Genomic DNA, 14,141 nt, shown 5'->3' with positions numbered 1-14,141 from the left:
GCTCTACAATAAAAATTTTATAAATTTTACAAGAGGTAGGCCTATAAAAGGAAGAATAAAAGCTGAACTCGCAGTTTCTCGCAGCTGGAACTACTTGAGATATGACACGCCTATTTAATGTTTACTTGTCAAAAGTATAATGTAGCTCGCTTCCTAGCTCCGTTTTAAATATCCCTTTTTAAAGTAAGCACTCGAAAAAGTTTATACTCACAAAATCATGTAGAATTTCAAGGTAAACTGTTTTATACATTCCAAAAGATTTATAAAAATGTTAAGCAATGTTTGACCACAGATATATTCAAAAACAGCTCATCAATCAGATTGGCTTTTTTTATACCCGCACAAGAGGAAAAATTAATTCAAATTACTTGCGACAAAATCAAAATTTTTTCTTACAAATTTATTTTTTCGCATTTCTCCTACTTTAAGCTCGTGTCATGATTGCAAACATGCATTTTTGTCAATTACTTTTTCAGATTTCGCTAATCCGTTTTGACTACTTTTGGCCGCTGTAGTACCATAGTGCGTCGCGCCCTTCCGTGTACCAAAAAAATTTGAAAGTAACTCGCAGTTATTTTTAAGATAGTTGAGAAAGTGAGTTTGTGATAAGGGTCTAAACCAGAGATTCCCAAACTTTTTCTTCTCGTAGACCCCTTCCAAAATTGTTCTAGTTTTGGGGCACCCCCTGGTGCTATAATTCAAACAGAGTAAGCAAGATAGTCAGATCTCTGCCGCCAGCAATTTCCGCCTCGCCCCACTCAATGTTATACCAACATATGTACGTTTCTTTTCAGTCTGTAGGTAGCATTTAAGGCTTCCCCACGTATAAAGACACAAAGTGCAGTAGTGCGTCAAGAGCAATATACAATACTCAAGGAAATTAAAGGAGGTTTTAAAAATAGGAAACTAAAGCTAAATAAAGACTCCTAAAAATTTTTTGCCAAGAAACATTAGAATCGCAGAGCTTCAATACTACCATTTTTTAACTAAATACGGTTTGTCAAAAACCACCGAAAAACTTGGTATTTTTTCCCCTTAATTTTTTGGAGTAGTGAGTTATCTGCCTACATTGAAACATAAAGCCAAGCAACCATTTTTGTCTTTACTATCGAAGCAAGATAAATTTTCGTGGACCCCACTTTCAAGCCGTGAACCCCCATATTTTTAACGTACGTACGTATTTTTAACCAACGTAGACCCTCGTCAAGTCTCTCGTGGACCCCTGAGGGTCCACCTGGACCACTTTGGGAATCACTGGTCTAAATGAAAATTTTTATTTTGTAAGTATTTTGACATGTATAATTTTAAAATACTTTGCGTACATATTGTAACTATTATGATATTCATTTTCAAATGCTGGATTTCCACTAGGCATTAAGTGGCAAAAAGGACAAATGACAAAATAATCGTATCATTACATTAAAAAAAAAACAGTCATTAAGTTCATTTCCACATGACATTTTTTTAAATGGCATGCATGTTTTGTCATTTCAATACATAGTGGAAATTCGACATTAGGTTTTAGAGAAAAAATTATTTTTTTACGTGATGTATTTTAAAACGAATTTCCGTCATCCCTTGTCAAATTTGGTTTGGAAACAAGCCGTTTTCATCGTTGTGCCATCTTCAGTTTCGTTCTCTCGGAAACAACAATAACAAAAAAGGAGATGCTTTTAAACTTATATAGAAACAAACCATGGTACAATAAAAACAGGTAGAAGCCAATTTGATGTCAAATCTACAAAAGTCAAAGTTTTCGGGAGAGTAAAAATAAAAATGAGCGTGTGTAAGGAAAAATAAAAAAATGCGTGTGTAACACAGTACACATGATAGAAGTGAAACTTCTGAAAAAGGTGTGAGTACCAGGTATCTACTCACGAAATTGGATGTGTAAACATATGTTTACGGTTCGGCAAACCATTAGGCGATTGAGTTACATACATAGGTTTGGTTAGAAATCAAACAATAATTTCATTTCATCTTTTTAATTTTCTGATATACATATAATTTATTTATTCATTTTCTGGTAACACCACCTTATATGAATTCGCGCTTATGGCATCCATGGGATCGGGTTATAATGGAAGTAAATGTATGTTAAACAAATAAATGAAAATGTTTATAATACAATAAATAGATCCTTACGAATTCGCCATCACCAAGGCGCTAAGTAACGTACGCACTTTTGCTTGCAAAATGCATTTATTTATTTAAGTTGAAAGAAGACAAATTCCTTTGTTCGGCATTTATTCTTACTCGCTTTCTATCTTCCAAGGCGAAGTTATATATGCTTTTCACGAATTCATATTTTCATGTGGTAGCAAGAGTATAAAAACACAAAATTACCTTATAAATTAAAAGCATATGCATAACATGTTTGCGTAGTCCAATTCAAGAAATCATCTCATCGATCTTTGTAAAAACTAAGTGCATAAAATCTATTTCGCGTTAATGGTAATCATGAAATTGTGTTCATTCATTCAGTTTCTACACAAACGCATGAAATGATTTCATGAATTGGCCTACGCATAATGGTAGTAAATGACAGATGAATTACAACAAACACATCCTTTTGACATAATGCAAGCCGAAAACGTTGGTTTAAATCAATCCGCAATCAAGTCGGACGTTTTGCCTACAAACATTGCAATTTTGCAAGCACGCACCTATTTCGGCTGAGTTATCCATTTTCGGTTATTTAGTGTACAAAATAAACGCAAATTAAATGAGTTTGTACAACATGGCCATTAATGTAGCTATAAGTTGTACAACTTTCCAGAAAATCCAATTGTTTTGATCTTTCATACAACCAAGACATAAATTCATTCAACAGGCCCACAAACGGTGCAATCTAGAGCAAAATAACACCAAGTTGAACCAACAATCGCTACGTTTATGGCTTTCTTTAAGAATCATCGGGCGAAAATTTCAACTGCTCCTGTAACACTACCTTATATAAGTTGGCCTTGCTATCATCCTCACTCTGATGAACGAAATTTATACGCATTTTTTAACTGCCTTTCAAACGTAGGGAAAATTTTATTTGATATATTTTACGCCGTTTGATTTTGCACAAGTATAACACTTTTTGTTTAATTCAAAAAACTTATGACGCAAAAGTGAGTATTTTACGTAGTAAGAGTGTAAACCGGGTTTTTTGTGTAATCTAAAATCAAATAAAACACCTCTTTGAGGTGAAACTTTCGAGTGACGAAAGCTGAACTAGAAACACAAAATTTATGATATCAATTTCGTGACGAAAATTATACGCATTTTTTAACTGACTTTCAATCGTACGGAAAATCTTTTTTTATTTATTCGGAACGTTGCGAATTTCCGTTTACTGCTAGAAATACAATTAAAAAAAAACAGAACTTTTGCCACGATTCGTATGAATAAAAAAGATTTTCCCTACGTTTGAAAGGCAGTTAAAAAATGCGTATAATTTTCGCCACGAAATTGATATCATAAATTTTGTGTTTCTAGTTCAGCTTTCGTCACTCGAAAATTTCACCTCAAAGAGGTGTTTTATTTGATTTTAGATTACACAAAAAGTCCGGTTTACACTCATACTACGTAAAATACTCACGTATGCGTCATAAGTTTTTTGAATTAAACAAAGTTATTTGTTTTTGTTATTTTTTTGGCCTTATAATAATTATATTCAACAATTTATATTGAGCTCGAGGCCATTTTTTAAATGAAAATTTATTGTGGAAAAGCAACAATAATTTGAAAAAATGGTAGAAGTGATAGCTGTTTCGGAAATCACCACATTTCCTCATCAGACTTCTTTCAGTAGGATTCGAACCGACGATCCCACTGACTCTGCCAGTTGCCTATGCACCGTGCTAAGTACGCCTGGTAAATTATCTTTTGCTTTTTTCCACTATTTTCATTTTTGTTATGCCAACACAATCAAGCGCATCTATTCCGCTGCAATTCACTTGATCATGTGGTTATTGGTATTGAAGGTTTTTGCTAATAATTCAATTTTTAGAATGTTTAACTTTTAGGTGTGCTCGTCCTTAAGTTATTAGTTTTTGTTATTTTTTTGGCCTTATAACAATTATATTCAACAATTTATATAGAGCTCGATGAAAATTTTGTGTGGAAAAGCAACAATTATTATATATATATAATAGCTATCACTTCTACCATTTTTTCAAATTATTGTTGCTTTTCCACAATAAATTTTCATTTAAAAAATGGCCTCGAGCTCAATATAAATTGTTGAATATAATTGTTATAAGGCCAAAAAAATAACAAAAACAAATAACTTAAGGACGAGCACACCTAAAAGTTAAACATTCTAAAAATAGAATTATTAGCAAAACCAACAATACCAACAACCACATGATCAAGTGAATTGCATCGGAATAGCTGCGCTTGATTGTGTTGGCATAACAAAAATGAAAATAGTGGAAAAGAGCAAACGATAATTTACAAGGCGTACTTAGCACGGTGCATAGGCAACTGGCTGAGTCAGTGGGATCGTCGGTTCGAATCCTGCTGAAAGAAGTCTGATGAGGGAATGTAGTGACTTCCGAAATAGCAATCACTTCTACCATTTTTTCAAATTATTGTTGCTTTTCCACAATAAATTTTCATTTAAAAAATGGCCTCGAGCTCAATATAAATTGTTGAATATAATTGTTATAAGGCCAAAAAAATAACAAAAACAAATAATTTAAGGACGAGCACACCTAAAAGTTAAACATTCTAAAAATAGAATTATTAACAAAAACCAACAATACAAACAACCACATGATCAAGTGAATTGCAGCGGAATAGCTGCGCTTGATTGTGTTGGCCTAACAAAAATGGAACTAGCGGAAAAAAGCAAACGATAATTTACAAGGCGTACTTAGCACGGTGCATAGGCAACTGGCTGAGTCAGTGGGATCGTCGGTTCGAATCCTACTGAAAGAAGTCTGATGAGGAAATATGATGATTTCCGAAATGGCTATCACTTCTACCATTTTTTCAAATTATTGTTGCTTTTCCACAATAAATTTTCATTTAAAAAATGGCCTCGAGCTCAATATAAATTGTTGAATATAATTGTTATAAGGCCAAAAAAATAACAAAAACAAATAACTTAAGGACGAGCACACCTAAGAGTTAAACATTCTAAAAATAGAATTATTAGCAAAAACCAACAATACCAACAACCACATGATCAAGTGAATTGCAGCGGAATAGCTGCGCTTGATTGTGTTGGCATAACAAAAATGAAAATAGTGGAAAAAAGCAAACGATAATTTACAAGGCGTACTTAGCACGGTACATAGGCAACTGGCTGAGTCAGTGGGATCGTCGGTTCGAATCCTACTGAAAGAAGTCTGATGAGGAAATGTGGTGATTTCCGAAATAGCTATCACTTCTACCATTTTTTCAAATTATTTCTGCTTTTCCACAATAAATTTTCATTTAAAAAATGGCCTCGAGCTCAATATAAATTTTTGAATATAATTGTTATACGGCCAAAAAAATAACAAAAACAAATAACTTAAGGACGAGCACACTAAAAGTTAAACATTCTAAAAATAGAATTATTAGCAAAAACCAACAACCACATGATCAAGTGAATTGCGGCGGAATAGCTGCGCTTGATTGTATTGGCATAACAAAAATGAAAATAGTGGAAAAAAGCAAACGATAATTTACAAGGCGTACTTAGCACGGTGCATAGGCAACTGGCTGAGTCAGTGGGATCGTCGGTTCGAATCCTACTGAAAGAAGTCTGATAAGGAAATAAGGTGATTTCCGAAATAGCTATCACTTCTACCATTTTTCCAAATTATTGTTGCTTTTCCACAATAAATTTTCATTTAAAAAATGGCCTCGAGCTCAATATAAACTGTTGAATTAAACAAAACGTGTTATACTTGTGCAAAATCAAACGGCGTACAATATATCACATAAAATTTTCCCTACGTTTGAAAGGCAGCTAAAAAATGCGTATAATTTTCGTCACGAAAGTGATATCATAAATGTTGTGTTTCTAGTTCAGCTTTCGTCTTTACCTCAAAGAGATGTTTTATTTGATATCAATTATTTTGGGGTAGCAAATTTAAAATCGACGAAAATACAAACAATAAACTAAATGTTTTATTTTTCTCAAATAAATTGCTCAAAATATTCTCTAAATCTAAATTATGTATTCAAATCGATGTGTCCATTGAAACACATAGTTTTTTGAATCCGGAATAAAGCGAAAAAGGATGATCAAGGATATGATGATATCAATATGATATGTATTCGAAAAAATTAAAAATAAAAAAAAATATGAGAAATGATAAAAACTTATCAACTTGGTACTAACTTTGGATACAATAAACAACTGTATTCGTCTGATTGCCTCGTAGTTTAATTGCTGTTAAGATTTCTACTGGGTGTGGGGCGCACACATGTGCTTTTTTTTACTTCTATCACGTGTACGGTGTTGCACTCGTGCTATTAAACTAATGATTTTTTCTCAAGTAGTTTTGCTCAGTGGCAGTTTATACATATGTATGTAAGTAGTAGCGGCACATTGCATTCATACATATATATTTATGTACAACTATAGGTAAATACCAGGTAGGTTAAGTGCGGGTGATAAACCCATGTAGCATAGTTAATTACTAAGGGTGTTCATCAAACCTTATAAATGCATTGTAAACCGTATAAACTTATAATTGTGTAAACCTTATAAATGAACTGTCAAAATTTGTATGGAAACTCGTTTACACATTTCTGATAAATTTATCCAGCGATTTTACTGAATAAACTTGATAAACTGAAGACAATGCAACTCTGTCGCAACTCGAGCTATGTTTTCTTAGGCAATAATTGGGATCCGCATACAAATTTTGCACGCAAATTCAACAACGATATGATCCTGATAGAGATCTGGTTCAATTATTATCCCGTCTGTTTGTTTTGTTTCATTGATAATTCGCAAAGTTTGGTAGCCGTGACAAATGAATTCATACACAAACAGACATTCTGCCATTGTTTCTTATAACTTGCTTCAAATAAATAGCCTTTATGTTATATGTACATTTATTTAAATAGATATCTCGTAAATATAATTTTTTCCAATTTAGTGAGGTAGTTTCTATAATTTCTTTACCCCGTGCTAGTAGTATACAGTTAGTGACTCTGCGCTTTATAACCAAAGAAAACACGACTATTGTCGCATGTGTAAACGAAAAGAGAGTGTGGGTCGTTCATGTAACAGAGTGCATAAACTTATAAGATTATCTGCTTGATAAAGTTATCGGTTTAGATGAATACCACTAATGTGTACATACCTGCAATAAAAATGGGGAAGAATGTTACAATTCCGGCATGTGACTGAGAAAACTCTAAAATACACACAAATTGTGGTTTCCAAGACATGTACGAAGTGATTAGCACAGCTGCATCCTTCAACTTGTCAACTCGCGGGAAATTCCCCGATTTGCGGGGAATTTCGGTTTAAGTGGCAATCGGGGAATGGGCGATTTTTTTCGGGGAACTGGGTATGGTATTTTTATATCTTAAAGTAACCAAATTAGACGGATATGTTAATTTTTATCCATTTGACCTTTTTTGAGCGACATTTTTTCATTTTGAATAGCAATATCTCCACAACACGAGTTTTCCCAGATATAAGCTATATATAGCAGATGAAAGCTAGGGTTTTGCGCTAGAGTTGTGGAGACTTAGAATAAAATCGACTGACCAGTTTTTGGGAAAATGCCCGAAATCTCTATTTTCAGCAGCCCGATTTTTAGTTTGCAGGCGATAACGTTATAGCGTATTTATATTTTATAAACACAAAAGATAGCGTTAGATAGCTTTTTTGAATACTCTTCTACTGATATCCACATTAATGACATGGACTGAGTAGTGCGGCCTGAGTGGTAGTTTAAAAAATGGCCTTTTTTCGAATTTCAGGCAGCAGCCACGCCCACACAGGCATACGAATCAAAACAATCTGGAACCAAACCTTCTTAGTTTTTTGTGTACTTTAATTCCTGAAAGTTTGAAAAAAAAAAATAAATGATGGTACGTACAGACGCCACATACATGCCAAAGCATCTCGTAGTGGAGACACGAACCAAAACACATTTACCTCTATATCTTTCCAACTAGTGGCCGGATGTAATATGTAAGGCATCGTTTGAAAGGTATTGGCCTATAGAATAACACTAAATATTTTGGGTGTATCCACATGCCCCCTTAAACCGGCAAAAGCAAAAAAACGTTTTTTGTTTCGCAACACTTTAGCCTAATTTTTAAGAATCCGGTTAATCGTTTACGAAGCTTGAATATATTTTCTGGAGACACTCTGCAACACCTTTCCAACGATATATCAAACATGTCGATTGGACGTCTGCATAAAAACTTCCAAATCTCGTCTATATCAGTGCCCGCCAAAAAGAGAAAAGTCTTAAAATGAGAATGTATTAGTTATGAAACAAAAAATGAGAATGTGTTGGTGGTAATGCACGGAAAAAATTTCTGTGTTGCATTACTTATTATAAAAACTTTGGTATGTTTTTTTTTTGCTGTTTTTTTTCATTGTGCGCTATTTTTTAGATCTAAACAACATAGAAACATATAATCAAAGTTAACGGCCCTAAGAAAGGAAAAAGTTGGTAAAATTTTGTATGCATTGTACAAAATTATTATTTTTTTATAATTTAAGTGTGGATTTCTGAGCAAAAAAGACAACGTGCTTCGAGCACTCTGAATATTAAAAGAAAATTTCGTTGATTTCAAGTAGAAATAAAATAAAAATATATATATCTAATATATAATTATTTTAAAATTAGGTAAAACTTGACATTTAAGAACAATTTAAAATAACGATTAAACCAAAAGATAAATAACAAAACATATTGTATGTTTAATTGAGGACTAGTCTGGTATTAAAAAAATACATAATTCACAAAGTTCTTTTAATATGAAGAAAAAGCACGACTTGGTACCATATACATACCTATTTCTAGGGGTGTATGTACGAAAAATTGTGTTATAAAATTTTGGAATGAATATTCGTTCATTCTGCTCAGTGTACCTACTTTATTCAACAATAATGCGTCATCGCCTGCTTCGCCTATTGTTTGGATGCAATCTCAGTATATCCAGTAAAAAAACTGTGGTGTAGTCCTTTATGGGGATAAAGTTTCCAGAGGTGAAATTTTAGGTAGCACACAATTTCTTACACGCAGGTTGCTTTTCAACACTGATGAAAGAAACTTAAGAAATATTTGAAAAAAAAGTTCATATAGTACATTAATTTTGAAAGAAATACCATATAATGTATGTACTCTGGTTAATAATATCAAAAAATGTATTAGAACCACCGTTTAATGTTATATTTGATACAAATTAATATTGCTGCCCCGAACGCTCTGCGCCTTGCCACTGAATAATAGATTTACTTAAAATTACATCCCTGGTCCTTGTTCTTTCTGTATCGCATCGTGGTGAATTCACATTTCTCAGAAATTTGACAACAAAACAAAACAAAGCGAGTATTTTATTTGCTAATTTTTGCGATTTCTATTGTTTAATGTAAATTTGTCTTTTTAGGATATGTCGAGCCAACAAAGAAGGCGCAGTTGGAAAATTTAGTAATTAGAATTGAAGTAGCAGGCATATTTGGAAAATTATGCCGATAAACAGGATGGAATTTGGGAAAGTAAGTGCTTGGTTGCAGCATATCTATGTATAAAAAGTATTTAATTAAATTGTTTATAGAAATGTTATAAATCGAGTGGCTCATTTACGATGTGCTCCAAACATTTGGCGAACTTTTTTTCGCCTTTTCAACGTGCTAAGTAACAAGTTAAGATGACTGCCATCATGGGCCGGTAAGAAACCGCAAGCAAAGGGCAGACAACCTTCCAGGAAGCTGCGTCCTGTCCCCGAGCCGAAGCTGCAGTTCAGCAAGAGCAGGTCAGCAAATTGCTACCCTGATCAAACGTAAACTAAAGCGCTCTGCTGTGATTGCACTCCGTAAATGTGAAAATTTGGTGCATGCTGAAAAATATCAAACAAGAAAACTCCGTGATGGACGCCGTGAGATGGAGTAACGCTGTGTGGCAAAGAAATGCGGCCAATTCGACCGGCCTGAAAAATCCAAAATAGCTTTTGTGATCCGCATCCGCGGTATCAACAAAGTTGCACAAAAAGTGCGTAGTTTTACAGTTCTGTCTTCGCCACATTAAAACGGTGTGTTCATCAAATTGAGCAAGGCAACCATTAATATGCTACGTATGCCGTACCCCCTATATGGGGTTATCCAAATCTTAAATCAGTTTGTGAATTGATGTACAAACGTGGAATGGTCAAGCGTGTCCCAATCTCTGCTTTGTGATCGAACGCAAATTTCGCGAAGCGCACGAAATTCAGTGCGTTGATTCACTTCACTTCAAGAAAGCCCCCAACTTCCTGTTGCTATTCAAGCTCAACACATCAACCCGAGGCTGGCGCAAGAAGGCTAATCACTACGTTGAGGTTGGTGATTTCGGTAGCCGTGAGGATAAGATCAACAAATTGCTGCACAAGATGGCTTAAAGAAATTGTTGTTTTGTATTTAAGTAGACAATATAATTTGGCACATCTTCAAAAGACGCCTAAGCAAAAAAAAAAAAGAAAATTAAAAAATTCCTGAAGTTGCCTTTTCACGGGTCGATTTCTGTCGACTGGAAAATTTACTTAAGATATCGACTAGCCAAAACGCTTACATTTTACGGTTGAATTGCAATTTACACGGGTAGATTTTGGTTAAACGACAAAAATCGACCATGTAAAGGCAGCTTAAATAACGTTCAAATTAATCACCCCCTTTGAGATGGAAAATACCAATAACCATTTCATAATTTCGAAAATTATTCCATTTATATTTGTTCTTGCATTTTCCACACCACTTGTGAGGTATGCTTTTACGCGCGTTACCGATTTTTTTTAATGTGCTCGGTTGCCCAGGAGGCCTATTTTCACCTTTACAACTTAACTTAAACAGAATTAAAACTAAAGCATGCAATATATAAAGAAAATTAAAAGTTGTCTTACATCTAGTAAACTTAAAAAATTGCACATTAAATTCATTTTTCATTATAAAATAAAATTAAATATCACAATTCAGTTTACAAAATGTGGTCTGTTTGCACCCACAGTAAGTTCCCATGTAGCCTAGCCTAAATTCAGAATTGAAAAAAAAAACGAGCAAATGGGGTCGGAAACTACTAGCCCTGAAAGCATAATGTGGAAAATGTTTGAAGAGCTGCGAAATTGTATTGCAATAATAAAAATAACAGTGCATAAATTGGAAAAAATGGTTTTTGTTTTGCTTTATAATTTTTGGGAATATTGGTTCAGATGGAATTTTTTTATTTGTTTGGTTTTTCAGCTCGTTAATGATGCACCCAGGGTTGCATTTACTGTCTATGAAAATATTTCGTGAAGCGTTCCAAAATTAGCTCCGAGCAACTAAAAGTTGGTTAAGCTTAAATGAAATAGTTTTTTATTAAATATTTATTCCTGGTATTTAGTAAAAAACATCAATACTAATGTATGAAAAACAAAACATCACTGCTAGTGTATGAAATGAAGTAAATAAAAATCTACGAATACATTCCATGAATATTTTGTCATAGAGCCATTATTAAATTTAGACATAACTTTGTCAGGCGTTGGTACCTACGTATATACATAGAATTAATGCGTTGGAGAGAGATAAATATACAAGTTCAACGCGCTAATTTAGGTATCCTTGTATGTATATACCTGTTACTCGTCTGGCATATACTCCAACTGCGAAAATAATGACAATTATAATTTATGTAGATCCCTGGATAAAAGATTGTCACAAGTTACTTTCGGTAACTCACGATTGAAGTTTGGAATGTAATTTCTCAGAAACACGACTACAGATTTTCTCCAAAGTGTCGGAGAATGCTATGTACTAGCTCATGAAATTCTTAAATTATCTTATTTTTTTTAGTTTAGTGCCAACCATTTATGAGTTTAATAAAATTTTGTCGTATACGACATTTGTCAAAAAATTTGCAGTCAGTTTTAGTGATGTACGCCAAAATGTGATAACAATTTTTATAAATTAACCATACTTTTTACTAATCAGCCTAATCGTGAGTTTCGCCCGAACAAAATTTCGCCAACAATTTTTTCATCCACCTGTAGTGAACACACGCAAACGAAAAGTGACCCGGTTCTAGAAAATGAAACTCATGATAAAGCTGAATATGTCGGAAACTAAAGAAGAACAGAAAACTCTATTTGAAAGATCTTAATTAGTTTAGTACGACAGCTATACTAACGCAATTTGTACCAAATAACCGAAAAAATTTTAGTCAATTAGTCGGAAACTAAAGAAGATATCCAAAAACCACAAATTGTCAAAATGACGCTTCCGGCAATTTTCCATCACGGCGACGATATTTGAATAGGTTTGTATAGTTACCAATAGTCAGTACTAATTTGTACTGGAACCTGCAAACTTTTACTGGAAAAGTGTATGATAGCCCAAAAAATTTGCAAGAGAGTACTGAATCGAGAGCGTAACAACACGAGAGAGCTGCAAATTCTTGCTAGTGAAATTTTAACTAGCAGAAATTAGCTAGCAGAAGAAGAAGAATAAATGTCAAAAGAATATATAAAAAGTGGTGTTACTAGCTCAGTTGATTTTGTGTATGTGTTTCGCCGCACGGCTTCTGATATCAAATTGAAAAATTTTGTTTGAATTTCTACTCACACTTACAGGTTTTGACAGTTTATGCCGCCAAAGCAAAAACAAAATACATGTAAGTTTTTGTTTTTGTACTCCTGCTATCACCTTATATTGATTCGCCTTGGCACAAACAAAAGTAAAATGAGTGGAAATCATAATATTAATGATGTACTGGACAGTGTAAGTGCTTGTGTGTAAAGCAAAGAGTTTAAAACTGATTTATAAATAGTAAAATGTTTACAGCAGATTGTCAAAGCAGTGTAACAACTGTTCTCTTGCAAGTTTTTGCTAGTTTTGTGTTCAATAACCTCTTCTGCTAGTTTTCTCTTCTTCTCAATTTTACACTCTATTTTGCTTTTACGCTCTCGCTGCAATGTTTTACTGGAGAAGTTACTATACAAACCTAATGTTACTCGCATATTTTCGAGCCTGTATGTAAATTTTCGGGAAAAAGGTTAAAAGGTATATTCATCTGCTGAACAGATGTTTTCGCAGATTCACAATTTATTTAAAATAAATCTATCAGCCGTATCTCCAATTCCATGTGAATAAATCTCTCCTGTGCTTAAATAATTTTCACCACATTAAATAGCTGTACAACACCCTAATTGCCTAAAAAGCGTTGCTTGCAACACTAGTCCTTTATGGGGACCAAACTTGGTAAAAAAAAAATAGCTAAGTTTGTTTACTGGATATACTGAGGATGCAACTAAATAAAATTTGTTGCTCTTCTACTCTTTCTGTTGACGTTCGGATTGTGTACGTGTAAGAAGCCGATTTTGTACATGTGAAAGGCCGAATATACCCTGCAAAAAATGCGACAAGTCCGGGATGAGTCGCAAAGGAACTTGCGACTAATGCCACTTTGCATCCATTTGTATGGACTGAACTGTTCCCTTTTGTTCGAGCATGTCCTATGAAGAGACTAATTGTACCCTTTTATACCCGAACGGGTACGAAAAGAGACTAGTCGTCTTTTAAGCGCCAACGGTAGCAGAATGAACCCAGTTATTGTCAAACCTTTTAAAATGCTTTCAGCGACTAAAATAAAATACGTGTAATATCATTCATTTCGAAACCAATTTTATTTTCATTTCAATATTGATTGAGATTTTATTTTTGTGCATTTTGGTGTAGAATGAAAAAAGTATCGAAAATAATTTAGAATAAAAAAACTTTGCATACATTGCGGAATTTCACTGTGCCAATACTTTTGTACGTCAATGTACATATGTAAAATGTATAGAAATTTGTACACTAGATTAAAACGAAAACTGAATTATTTGGGGTATTCATCTCGTAACCACGTAAACTTATTTAATTTAAGCGTTAAGATTAATACTCATATTATTATTTAAAAGTAATCTGTTTTCATTTATAAATTTAAAGTTAGCACTATATAAAATTA

Source organism: Rhagoletis pomonella, unplaced genomic scaffold (assembly GCF_013731165.1).
Source record: "Rhagoletis pomonella isolate Grant_MI unplaced genomic scaffold, Rhpom_1.0 Rhpom_scaffold_00004, whole genome shotgun sequence".
NCBI classification, from domain to species: Eukaryota; Metazoa; Arthropoda; class Insecta; order Diptera; family Tephritidae; genus Rhagoletis; species Rhagoletis pomonella.
The sequence above is the reverse complement of the archived record's forward strand: the minus strand, read 5'-3'. Positions refer to the sequence as shown.